Below are 14,631 nucleotides of genomic sequence, written 5' to 3' on the forward strand. Positions count from 1 at the left end.
TTCTTTGCAAAATAACAAGTTTTTTTTCCAACAAAATTGTGATATTACTAAGAGGTCAATTGTGGAGGGGGAGATTTGTGGCCTAGAATAATCAAGAGGGTATAATGGCACCTTCCCCCATGCAGTCTACATGTAAAAGAAGGGAGGGGGGTTACAGATCAACCAAATGGTGGAGCTGTACCGAGGGGGAATTGATATCTGTTTGATATCTCTCGTGACCATGTGAATGAAAAGATCTACTTTGGGGTGGGTTTGATTAGGAAAGCGTTTGGACTTTTTTTTGAAAGGTTGCACTAGCTGTTTCTGTCATATGTGGATGCATATCTGCGCCCACATGTAGAGTCTTTACCTTCATATCTTAAAGACACCATGCACATGCTTCTAACGATAGATGGTGTCCAGATTGAGGATGACACCTATTTAGTTTCGATAGATGCCGAATCTCTATACTCTAACATACCACATATACGTGGTGTGGAGACTGTTGAGGTATTCCTAAACGAAAGAGGACTCGACCATAGAAGACTAAATAAATTTGTTTTGGATTTACTATTCTTTATTTTAACACACAACGTCTTTGTGTTTGACGGTTCCCACTACCTCCAGGTACAGGGAGTAGCGATGGGGACCAAGTGTGCCCCATCCTACACTAACCTGTACCTGGGGGGTGGGAACGTTGGCTCTTTGCCCAGGAATCTCTATTTCATTTTCTTGAACATATAGAGATTTGGAAAAGGTACATAGACTACATATTTGTCCTATGGTCGGGTCCTCTGGATACCCTAAAGGAATTTGTGGAAGCCCTGCATATCCATGACTTTAATTTACATTTCACATTTGTATACAGTGCCTTGTGAAAGTATTCGGCCCCCTTGAACTTTTAGACCTTTTGCCATATTTCAGGCTTCAAACATAAAGATATAAGACTGTAATTTTTTGTGAAGAATCAACAACAAGTGGGACACAATCATGAAGTGGAACAAAATTTATTGGACATTTCAAACTTTTTTAACAAATAAAAAACTGAAAAATTGGGCGTGCAAAATTATTCAGCCCCCTTAAGTTAATACTTTGTAGCGCCACCTTTATGTCTCTATCAGTTTTGCACATCGAGAGACTGAAATTTTTGCCCATTCCTCCTTACAAAACAGCTCGAGCTCAGTGAGGTTGGATGGAGAGCGTTTGTGAACAGCAGTTTTCAGTTCTTTCCACAGATTCTCGATTGGATTCAGGTCTGGACTTTGACTTGGCCATTCTAACACCTGGATATGTTTATTTGTGAACCATTCCATTGTAGATTTTGCTTTATGTTTTGGATCATTGTCTTGTTGGAAGACAAATCTCCGTCCCAGTCTCAGGTCTTTTGCAGACTCTATCAGGTTTTCTTCCAGAATGGTCCTGTATTTTGCTCCATCCATCTTCCCATCAATTTTAACCATCTTCCCTGTCCCTGCTGAAGAAAAGCAGGCCCAAACCATGATGCTGCCACCACCATGTTTGACAGTGGGGATGGTGTGTTCAGGGTGATGAGCTGTGTTGCTTTTACACCAAACAGGGCCGGACTGGCCTACCGGGATACCGGGATAATGGCCGGCGCAGCCGCAGCGCCACTTTAATGGCCGGCGCAGCGGCAGCGCCGCTTTAAACATTGGGCTGTGACTGTCCGTCCGATATTACCACGTGACGTCAGCCGCTGTGACCGGCATTGCGTCACCACGCCGACGGTCACGGGGGCCGGCGGCTCAGCGGCTGGTGCGGCAGGGAAATGACTGGTGGCTGAGTGAGTGGAGGGAGGCTGCGAGCCTGCGACTGCCGACTGGTGATGATGATCCCTCCCTCCACACTGATGACGTGCAACGCGGCCGCCACTGTCCAGTCCCGACACAACAACAAACAACATGACAGACAGACACGCGCCGTGCCAGCCATGTGATCGAACTCATGATGATGATGAGGTGAGCAGTCTGCCTGACTTACTTAGGTCAGAGAGTCAGAGACAGTGGCAGAGAGTGCATCCCAGAGAGAGCCAGATGAGCGGCTTTCGTGCGGATGATCATCAGAAAGAGTAAATGGGCTGGTGGGTCGGGGGGGGGGATCATTGCAAATCGCGGGACGTCCTTCTGATTCTCGGGACTTGCAATGGCACCCCAAATGTGGCGCGATTTTGCCGCGATTGTTGCCCGACGAATCACAGTAAAATCGCACAAACAGAATCGTGGGACACCTGTCGCCAAAAAAAGTACAAGACCTTCTTTTGAAAGACAGGCATCCTGCAATTGTGTTAGCTCAATGTTATCGCGATTTTTTGGGTGCAATCGTGGCAAAGTCGTGCCACATTTGGAATACTATGCAAGTCACAGGAATCGCATGGGCACCCTGCGATTTGCAATGATTCGGGATCGCGGGCAGATTCGCAGTGATTCTGCCTGCGATCTGAGTTGCCTATATGTGAATGGAGCCCTAATGTCACTAAACCCAGGACCCTGCATTCACTAAATCTGGTCTCCCACAGTACATAGAACATGGAAATGTAATTATTTTAGTAAATATAAAATGCTAAATACCTTTTCTCATCAGCAGTATCTAGCAGTCTTGTGAATTCTATCAGTGCCTGGTTAAAGCTTGTAGGAGGAGTTTTCACACTACACTGGCTGATCTATGAGGATACTGGAAAAGAGAAATGGACAGAGGGTGCACCATCCTAGCGCATTATCTTTAAAACAATTTATTGTAATAGACATGTGTACACATTATACTCACAAAACGATTATGAAACACGGGCAATAAGCAATGAGTCTCCACTGGGCATGCTCAGCTGCCGCAGGTCGTGGAAGGATGTAGACCTCCAAAAAACCGCTTACGCGTTTCGGGGTGTTCCCCCCTTTTTTGGAGGTCTACATCCTTCCACGACCTGCGGCAGCTAAGGATACGGAGGGAATGGTCTGAGAATCCTTCAGGTGCCTTATGGCGAACTCCAGGCGGCTGTCATGTGCCTTTTACTGAGGAGTGTCTTCTGTCTGGCCACTCTACAATACAGGCCTGATTGGTGGAGTGCTGCAGAGATGGTTGTTCTTCTGTAAGGTGCTTCTCTCTTTACACAGAAATGCTGGAGCTCTGTCAGAGTGACCATTGGGTTCTTGGTCACCTCCTTGCCTAAGGCCCTTCTCCCCTGATCACTCAGTTTGGCCTGGTGGCCCGCTCTAGGCAGAGTCCTGGTGTTTCCAAAAATCTTCCAATTACGGATGATGGAGGCCACTGTGCTCATTTGGACCCTCAATGCTACAGAAAATTTTCTGTACCCATCCCCAGATCTGTGCCTCAATACAATCCTGTCTCGGAGGTCTACAGACAATTCCTTGGACTTCATGACTTGGTTTGTGCTCTGACATGCACTGTTAACTGTGGGACCTTATATAGGCAGGTGTGTGAATTTCCAAATCATGTCCAATTAACTGTATTTACCACAGGTGGACTCCAATCAAGTCGTAGAAACATCTCAAGGATGATCAGTGGAAACAGGATGCACCTGAGCTCAATTTTGAGCATCATGGCAAAGGCTGGGAATACTTATGTACAAACTTATGCTTCAAAGAAACAACTAGAAAGATAAGAAATATCTTTTTTTTAAGCTGTTTTTATGTATGCTGTGTGACTGATAGTTACTAAGGGACAGTAAAAGGTGTAAGGGACCCAGCTCAGCACCCACCCAGGAGCATCAATGATATCTGCAGTCCTTTTTCTTACACCCCAGTCCTTTGGCAGATGCAGTGTTCCTTGCCTTTTTAAAATGAACAGTAATGTTGCTTTATTGGTGGGTATTTAATACAGGTGAGTTTCAGGTTTTGGAAGGACCAAGTTATGGTAAAGAGATCCATGCAAGCATAGACAACATGAAGAAAAATTGTATTACATATACTTTTATACATGTTAACATTTTTTGTATATTATGAATAGTCACAAAAGGGAAGTTCAGGGTGTGACATGGAACAATACAGAAGCAACGTGACAGAGATGATTCCTCTTGGAAAAATTCAGTTTGCAATGGCCAGTCACTGTAACTATTTGTATTCTATTTAAGAGTTTGACAAAATAACCAAAGAATCTGGACCAGAGTCAAAAATCTGGGAGCCTAGATCTCCAAAATTATAATGAACATTGCTGAGAACATGTCCTCTTTCATGAGGTTTTCTACCGTCAGAGAAAATGTTGAAAACTTCACTACATGCCTTCGTCTGCTGGCTGGCAGGTCTTACTACAGAGGTCCATCAGTCAGCTGTTGTAGCAGGTATAGTGGTTAATAGGGATCGACCGATTATCGGCAAAGCCAATTATCGGAGGGACAATATTCACTTTTTACCGATATATCAGTATCGGCCCCGGAACCTGCCGATATTACCGATATTAGTGTATGTAATATTAGTTACATAGTTACATAGTTACATAGTAGGCGAGGTTGAATAAAGACAATAGTCCATCCAGTTCAACCTGTGTAGGTGTGTGTGACTGTAATCATCTAACATAGCCCTCAATCTCCTGATCCTTGAGATGTAAGTCTAAGAGTCTTTTGAAAGTCACCATACTACCCGCAGAAACCACCTCTTGTGGTAGACAATTCCACAATCTTGTAGCCCTAACAGTAAAGAACCCCCCACGTTGCCTGAGGTTAAAACGCTTCTCCTCTAATCGCATTGTATGTCCTCGAGTCCTCATGCAATTCCTTCGAATGAACAGCTTTTCTTCTAAGCTGAGATCCCCATTAAGATATTTATAAATTGCTATCATGTCCCCTCTCAGACGTCTTTTCTCCAGGGAAAATAAATCGAGCGATTGCAGCCGCTCTTCATAGGTAAGGTCCTCCAACCCCCTAATCAGTTTAGTTGCCCTTCTCTGGACTTTCTCCAGCTCCAACACATCCCTCCTGAGGACTGGCGACCAGAACTGGACAGAATACTCCAGATGCGGTCGGACCAGAGTTTTATAAAGTGGAAGGATTATAGTCTTATCTCTGGAATACATCCCTTTCTTTATGCATGCTAATATTCTGTTGGCTTTGGAAGCTGCCGCTTGGCATTGCATGCTGTTGCCTAATCTATCATCAACTAAGACTCCCAAATCTTTCTCCATTTTTGATTCCCCCAAGGGTTCCCCTCCTAACGTGTATTGTGTTTTTATGTTTTTGGTCCCCAAGTGCAAAACCTTACACTTCTCCACATTAAACCTCATTTGCCATGTCGTTGCCCACTCCGTAATTTTGTCCAGGTCATTCTGTAGGATATCTGCTTCATGCTGTGCAGTTATTGCCCTGGCCAATTTTGTGTCATCTGCAAAAACTGATAACGAACTACTGATCCCTTCCTCAATGCTGTTTATGAATAAATTGAACAAGGTTGGTCCCAGGACTGAGCCCTGGGGCACCCCGCTTACTACCTCAGACCAGTCTGAGTATGCGCTGTTTATTACTACCCTTTGGACACGGCCTTTTAGCCAATTCCGTATCCAAGAGCAAACCCTGCTGTCGATACCTGCAGACCTTATTTTATAAATTAAGCGCTTGTGGGGAACTGTATCAAACGCCTTAGCGAAATCCAAGTACACCACATCCACTGGTCTCCCCCTATCTAGCTCACAGCTCACTTCCTCGTAGAATGCTAAGAGATTGGTTTGACAAGAACGCCCATTTGTAAACCCGTGCTGGTTACTACTGATGATGTTGTTGTCTTTAGCATACTCTACGATATAGTCCCTTATCATCCCCTCCAAAAGTTTACATATTATTGATGTCAGACTGACAGGCCTATAATTTCCCGGGATATGTCTCTGGCCCTTTTTGAATATCGGAATCACGTTAGCCTTCCTCCAATCCCCTGGTACATCTCCTGTCCTAATACTGTCAGCAAAGATCAGGAACAGTGGTCTAGATATAACCATACTGAGTTCCTTGAGCACTCTCGGATGTACGCCATCCGGGCCTGGTGATTTGTTTGTGTTAAGTTTATCCAGTCTTTCCCTGATTTCCCCCTCTGTTAGCCATAGTGGCAAGTCCTGTGTATTACTACTAACCATACAGTCATGGTCAGTGTACCCTTCCTTTTCCTGCGTAAAGACTGACGAGAAAAAAGAATTCAGCACGGTTGCTTTTTCAGTGTCCTCTGTAACCATCCTCCCATCATCGTTAATTATGTGTGCAATATGCTCTGCCCTAGTTTTTTTGCTGTTGATATATTTAAAGAATTTCTTTGGGTTTTTTTTACTATCCTCCGCTATTTGTCTCTCAAAGTTGATTTTAGCCATCTTGATTTCGTGTTTACACTTCTTATTTTCCTCCTTGTATTGCTGGAAGGCCGATACTGTGCCCTCTGATTTATATTTCTTGAAGGCCAATTTTTTTCCCCTAATAAGTTTTTTAACGCTACGGTTTAGCCAGCCAGGTTTGGCTTTGTCTCTTCTAAATTTATTCCCCATAGGAATGCACTGCAAGATGCCTTTGCTTAATATTGTTCTAAAGCATTCCCATTTTTCCTCTGTGGTCAGTGATCCCAGGGTTTGGTCCCAGTTTACCCTTTCCATCAATGAGTACAATTTTGGAAAGTCTGCCCTTCTGAAGTTTAGGGTTCTTATGTTCCCCACTTGCCTTTTTATATTGTTATTTATACTAAATGTGATCATCCTGTGATCGCTAGAGCCCAGGTTGTCCTGGACTCCTACCTCCGAGATTATGTCTGGGTCATTAGTGATCAATAGATCCAGGATAGCATTCTCTCTAGTAGGGGAATTAGTGTATGTAAAATCCTAGCATCCACTTTATTAGTGTTTTATATAACGTCCAGTGTGTGTTTTTGTAATCTAATTGTATGAAATATCTTTGTTATATCGGTGCCCAGCTGATTCCCCGCTCTGCTGTCTTTCTCCTCTCATAGCTGTCAGAGGAGGATCTCAGCCCCTCCCCTCCCCTCTGCAGTGTACACAGAATTGCCGGGTATTAGATTAGAATAGTGTGAAATACCTTCGTTACATCGCCGCTCGGCCCTTCCGTGACCCCCAGCTGTCAGTGGGGGAGAAGAGAAGGACAGCAAAGCGGGAGATTAGCTGAGCCCGGAGGGTCGATGTAACAAATGGTATTTCACACTATTCTAATGTAATACCCGGCGCTTCTGTGTACATTGCAGAAATCCTGGGGCTGAGATCCTCCTCTGACATCTATGAGATGAGAAAACAGCAGAGCGGGAGATTAGCTGAGCCCGGAGGGTCGATGTAACAAATGGTATTTCACACTATTCTAAACTAATACCTGGCACTTCTGTGTACATTGCAGAAATCCTGGGGCTGAGATCCTCCTCTGACATCTATGAGATGAGAAAACAGCAGAGCGGGAGATTAGCTGAGCCCGGAGGGTCGATGTAACAAATGGTATTTCACACTATTCTAATCTAATACCTGGCACTTCTGTGTACATTGCAGAAATCCTGGGGCTGAGATCCTCCTCTGACATCTATGAGATGAGAAAACAGCAGAGCGGGAGATTAGCTGAGCCCGGAGCAGTGATGTAATGAAGGTATTTCCCACTATTCTATTACAAAATCACACACTGGACATTATATAAACCACTAATAAAGTGGATTCTAGGATTTCAATTACACTAAACTAGGTTCACGGGGGATTCCTGGCAGGCAGGGAGGGAAGGCACATTACACAGCACATTACAGCTAAAAGACCTACCCCCAAAATAAGCCCTACTGTGTCTTTTGGTGCCAAAATGAATATAAGACCCGGGCTTATTTTCGGGGAAACACGGTAGTGTCCAGTCCACTGTCTTTTGCACTGCAGCTACTAGATTTAATTGCAGACAGCGAGTGCACTACTGCAGCAGTTTATGTAAATTTTGTTTGGGAAGCCTTTAGTTTTTATTTTCCCAGCACTTTATTTTTCACAGTTGTCTACAGTTGTGTACTCTTCTAGGACTTGTTGAAAGTGAAAGCTGTGCGGTTTTCCTATCATGCAGGTAAGGTGTGTAGAACGAGCCTTTAATGTTAATAAACAGTACCAGATATGTGTCAAAAATTGTCTTTATTTTTCAAAACTTTAAATGTACAAAATATCGGCCCACATCGGCCGATACCGATACTTTGTGACCAAAATATCCGTATCGGTATCGGCCCTGAAAAAAACATATTGGTCTATCCCTAGTGGTTATACTGCTTCCAGAAGCTTCAGGCTGGGTTCACACTTATGTGAATTGGATGCGGGTTTCTCCACATCCAATTCACATGACAGGAGATTGTGACCAGCTCTCAATAGAGGCAGTTCACACTGCTCCTGGGTGGCTGCGGACCAGATTGCACAAGGGTCCTGTGCACCTTTGACTCTGTTTCAGGTCCAAATTCAAGTAAAAATTTGGGCCTTATTTATCCCTGAAACAGAGAACAGAGATGCACCGGACCCCCTGCTGTCAGCTGCATCCGCATTAGGTGTGAACCCAGCCTTAAGGTTTCCACTATAGAAGGTACTGCTTGGTTTTCTTTATCTAATGGCACCTTGGCTTCAGAGACCCATTACCTCCTGGAAACCCATTGTCTCTCAAGTGACACAACATAGTATTCCTCTTTGCGCCTTTGAGGAGGAGAGTAATTGGACACTCCCAGGAGAGGAGTGGGCCATGATTTGGCAACAGGGAGGGGGAAATACGGGTCAGCTTTGGAATCGACAACTCCTGGAGTGGTTGAAATCCCAAGGAAAATCAAAGGCACTCTACAAGGGAATAAAAAATAATTTATAAAAAAGGAAATGCTGCAAGTATGCATTTAAAATGCTAAATTTGTTTGTGTTTTTACCTGCAATTTGTATAAGTTGGTGACAGGCAAAGTGATGTATGGGTATGTCACTTGCCTGCGAGCCAATAGGGGGCGAGCGCGCACCGCCGGAGGCATGCCCCCGCGACCCGATGTCCGCCGGTCACTCGCGATCGTCGGTTACAGCGGGAGAAAGGCAGGCGGCTAATGTAAACAAAGCCCCTTATTGGCTCGCAGGCAAGTGACATACCCATACATCACTTTGCCTGCACGGGGCTGACCGCCGCAGTATATGTACTTGCGGCGGTCGGCAAGTGGTTAAAGAGTCTATGTCACCAACTTATACAAATTGCAGGTAAAAACACAAACAAATTTAGCATTTTAAATGCATACTTGCAGCATTTCCTTTTTTTATACAATTCCCTCACTGCTCAAATTGAATGTTTCATGCGATATCAAGCCATCTACATGTAAGTGCATTTGTATATACAATAAACGCTTTATAAAGGGTAATACACTATTAGTCATTATTGCCTTACATGTCCATGTTGGAAACGATGATATTAACCCTGCTGAACCCTGGCAACTGACCGCATTGATTTATCTGGAAAGAGGCAGTTGGATCATCCCCATGAGTTTGCAGAGTGCTGTTTATATACCGTTTCGGTAAGCGGCCGTTTTGGCTATTGCATGCACGGTGAAGAGCACTATTTCTTTTTGTGTGGTCACAAGAAATCGGTTATTTGAAACACCTCATAATTTGCACTTACTTCATATCCGTCTGGTAAGGAGGAATTTCACCAGGTGGAGGGATTTCAAAGTCACCATTTGAACCTATCACCATTAGGCTCCATGTACACGGGACGTTGTTAAAAGTCCCTTTGAATGCTGGAATTTTTAGGACGTTTGAAACGTCTGTTCGGTCGCGTTTGTACCCGCGTTTAGCGGCGTTTGCGGGCGTTTGCGTTTAGAAGCGTTCCTAGAGGTCAAAAAAATTATTCCCCTTTAAAATGGAAAAACACGAACGCTAAACGCGGGTCATCGCGTTCGGACGCGTTTGTGCGTTTGAAACGCCGGGAAACACACGTTCGAACGCAAATAATTGCATTCTAAAAACAGTCCCTGAACGCAACTGCCTGCAAATGACTGTAAACGACCTGGTGTACATGGACAGATAAGATGAAATGTAGATGGGTTCAGGGGCTTCTGAAAAAAACGCCCAACTGCTCCTAAACAGCCATTTCCAGCGTCCCGTGTACATGGAGCCTTAGTCATCTTTATTTCGTATCACCAGAACATATAATTTGAAGAGTTTCATCACTTTGAATTTGGGACTTTATGATTAGGATTTTGGTCACATTGATTTATGTACATTGATTTGTTCATATTTATTTGGATTTAGCGCACCACCTATATTTACACTATTTATTATAGGCTTACCTGTAGTTAAAAGTGTCAAAAAGCGGTATACTACCGCTTTAAGCAGTTACTGTGGGTGACATCTACAAATCAGACTAAGCCACCCATTCACAAGTGGTGCTCTGAGCTATAGTTCCTGGCTCAGTTCCTGTTGACGTGCCACAAGGATGTCCCTGAATGTTCCCACTTCCTGAGTGATCCCACATTGTATCGTCCCCTCACCTTCCTATATACTTGCCTGAGTCCTATCTCACTCCAGCTCTGTGCCCATCTGCAGCGGCCATTGGTTCCTGCTGCTGTCAATGAAATTCTGCGAGGGAGCCAGGAGTGGTGGGGAGCTGCACTATGTATGTCTATAGATGCACATAGCCCGGCTTGGAGAGGGAGCCCGCAAGTGTGCCCCCATAGCAAGTGGCTTGCTATGGTGATACCCACGGAAGAGGAGGAGCCAAGAGTGTCAGTGGGGAAGAGGAGGTTCGGGGTCACTCTCTGCAATACCATTGCACAAAGCAGGAAAGTATAACATGTGTGTTATTTTAGAAAAAAAAAATAGCCTTTACAACTGCTTTAACCATTTGCTGATCGGTCAACATTCATTTTACTGCTGGCCAGCAGCTTGAGTAGGTACCGTGACGTACCTGTACCCTGGGGCACGCAGGAGCGCGATCTGCGACCTCTTTATCCATCGGACAAAGCAGTTTGCGGTGCTTTGTATTGGGCCACTGTGAGCGACCCAGATACTACGTTATCGCTGTGCAATCACATGACACCTAGCAAACAACAGTCGTTGATGGAATCCATTAATGACAACATTGTTTACTACTGTGTGTGATCTGTGATTGGTCATCTGTGATCACATGGTACCTGGGTCAATCACAGCACCCTGTACTATGTGATAGCTATGGATAATCACAGCATCTAAATAGTAAACAATGAGTCATGAATGAAAACCAATCATGACAATTCAAACAATTGCTGTTACAGTGATGATCACTGTAGCAAGCAATCACAGTGTATAAATAAAAATAAAATACTAGAGCCAATTTAGACAGGAGCCAAATAACCTACCAGCGTGTCTTTGGAGTTAGGAAGAAACCCACACAAGCACAGGGAGAACATGCAAACTCCGAGCAGGTAGTGCTTGACTGGGATTCTGGGATTCTGATATTAGTTTGCCCCCCAGTGCCCTTTCCTGCAGTTTTACTGTACTTTATATACTGAAGACCAAAAACTGAGCGATCAGTTGTCTTCGCTAAGTTCTCGGTGTAGAGGTAATGGAGGACAGATGCAGCATCAGAGTAATGCTGCATCCACCTTGATGTGTATGTCTGTTTTTTTTAAATTCCTGAACTTCTCTTTTAAGTCCTGTAAGTCACATTAGGGTTAATTTACTAAAACTGGAGAGTGTAGCCTCCGTTTGCTTGCCTTTTTCCCATAGTGCATCCTGAATTCCTGTTGCCATGTCTTCCACAGATAAGTGTAACTAAAACTTGATTCATTAGACCAGGTCCCCTTATTCCATTGCTCAGTGGCCCAGTTCTGATGCTCAAGAGCCCATTGTAGGCTCTTGGCTGTGGACATGGGTCAACATATGACCGGTCTACAGATACACAGCCCATACATAAACAACTGCACCTTTCTGTTGGAACCAGCATTCATTTTTTTTATCAATTTGGAGTTGCTCTGCCCAGGGCCGGCCTTTGGGGTGTGCGAGCTGAGCGGCTGCACAGGGCGCCATGGGCAACAGGGGCATTGTGCGTCCATCACAGCTCACAGTCAGTTACTCACAGGACGAGACTTGTCTGACGAGTCACAGCAGGCACTGCCAGGGCAAGTCCCCCTGCCCTGAGGCTGGCTCAAGACAACGCAGCATCGCGGCACTGGCACCTGAAAAAAAATGGCCATGGCCGGCCCAAAAGGTGTACTTTGCATGCTCTGCCGCCGCTCGGTAAAGCCCGTACACGCTCAACTATCCTTGGGCAGATGGCGCATGCGCGGTAACGTACTGGCGCTGAGCGGTGCCATTTTTAAATGCAAAGCCAAGGCACCTCACCAGATGGTAAGTTAGACCCCCTCCGCAACCCCTGCATCTCCTCAGAAGATGCAGTGCTGTGGGCATGGTACAGGAGATTCTCCAGGAGAATCTTCTGTAACATGCCTGCAACACTGCATCTCCTGTATTATGCCCGCAGCACTGCCTCTCCTTTACCATGCCCACAGCCCTGCATTATGCCGGCAGCCCTACATCTCCTGTACCATGCCCACAGCCCCTGCATCTCCTGTACCATGCCCGCAGCCCCTGCATCTCCTGTACCATGCCCGCATCCCCTGCACCATACCCGCAGCCCCTGCACTATGCCCACAGCCCCTGCATCTCCTGCACCATGCCCACAGCCCCTGCATCTCCTGCATCATGCCCGCAGCCTCTGCATCTCTTGCACCATGCCCGCAGCCCCTGCATCTCCTGTACGATTCACGCAGCCCCTGCATCATGCCCGCAGCCCCTGCATCTCCTGCACCATGCCCGCGGCCCCTGCATCTCCTGCACCATGCCAGCAGCCCCTGCATCTCCTGTACCATGCCAGCAGCCCCTGCATCTCCTGCACCCTTCCCCCAGGCCCAGTATCGTCCTGGGCTTTAGTGTGGATATCTGAATATTGCCAGAAGCTTAAGGCATCATTCAGATATCATTATTTTCTACCAGCGATTCCCTTCACCGTAAGAACAATCACAGCGGCAGTTGATTCTTTTTACAGGCAGTGGGAGGGGACACCCCCCCCCTTTGCTGCCCTTTGGTGCTTCTACTGGCTCACCCGTGCGAGCGTTGAGGGCGAGGAAGCGAGGGGTGAGGTTGGGGGGTGGGGGTGCCACAAGATTAGCTCGCACAGGGCACCTGAACACCTGAAGGCTGGCCCTGGCTCTGACTCTGACCCAGTCATCTAGCCATTACAATATGGCCCTTGTCAAAGTCACACAAATCCTTGAGCTTGCAAATTTTTTCTGCTTTCAGCACATCGACTTCAGGGACTACATGTTCTTTTGCTGTCTAATATACCTCACAACAGTTTCAGGTGGCCTTGTGAGACAATCAATGTTATTGATGACTGATCAGTGTGCATTTAGGCATCTAGATGTGGTGAAAATGACTTACTGAAGTTCAAACCGAGCATCAGAATGGGGAAGAAAGGGGATTCAAGTGACTTTGAACGCGGCATGGTTGTTGGTTTCAGAGGGGCTGGTCTGAGTATTTCAAAAACTGCTGATCTACTGGGATTTTCACACACAACCATCTCTAGGGATCACAGAGAATGGTCCGAAAAAGAGAAAATATCCAGTGAGCGGCAATTGTGTGGGCAAAAGTGCATTGTTGATGTCAGATGTCAGAGAAGAATGAGCAAACTGGTTTGAGATGATAGAAAGGCAACAATAACTCAAATAACCACTCGTTACAGCCAAGGTATGCAGAATACCATCTCTGAATGCATAACACATCGAACCTTGAAGCAGATGGGCTACATCAACAGAAGACAACAGTGGGTGCCACTCCTGTCAGTTAAGAACAGGAAACTGAGGCTACAATTCGCACAGACTCACCAAAATTGGATAATAGAAGATTGGAAAAACGTTGCCTGGTCTGACGAGTCTCAATTTCAGCTGCTACATTCAGATGGTAGGGTCAAAATTTGGCATGAACAACATGAAAGCATGGATCCATTCTGTCTTGTATCAACGGTTCAGGCTGGTGGTGTAATGGTGTGGGGGATATTTTCTTGGCACACTTTAGGCCCCTTAGCACCAATTGAACATTGTTTAACCACTTAAGCCCCGGAAGATTTTACCCCCTTCCTGACCAGGGCCTATTTTGCGTTTCGGCACTGCGTGACTTTAACGGACAATTGCGCGGTTGTGCGACGCTGTACCCAAATTAAATTGATGTCCTTTTTTTCCCACAAACAGAGCTTTCTTTTGGTGGTATTTGATCACCTGTGCGATTTTTTGATCATGCGCTATAAACAAAAAAAGAGCGTAAATTTTGCAAAAATAACAATATTTTTCACATTTTTTATATGAAATTCCCCCAAAAAAAAGGTAAAAATCTAAATTTTTTAACATTTTCGGCCAATTTGTTTTATGCTACATATGTTTGGTAAAAAAAAAACGCAAAAAGCGTATTTTGATTGGTTTGCACAAAAGTTATCGCGTTTACTAACAAAGGGAAAGATTTGTGTAATTTTTTTTTTTTTTAAACGCGTAATGGTGGCGATCTGCGATTTTTTTGCAGTACTGCGACATTGCGGCGGAAAGATCGGACCCTTGACTGACATGCTTCACACTTTTGGGGTTACCAGTGACATTTCTACAGTAATCAGTGCTATACATATGCACTGTTACTGTAAAATTACACTGGCAGTGAAGGGGTTAACTT

Source organism: Pelophylax lessonae (assembly GCF_965119305.1).
Source record: "Pelophylax lessonae genome assembly, chromosome: 2".
Lineage (NCBI taxonomy): Eukaryota > Metazoa > Chordata > Amphibia > Anura > Ranidae > Pelophylax > Pelophylax lessonae.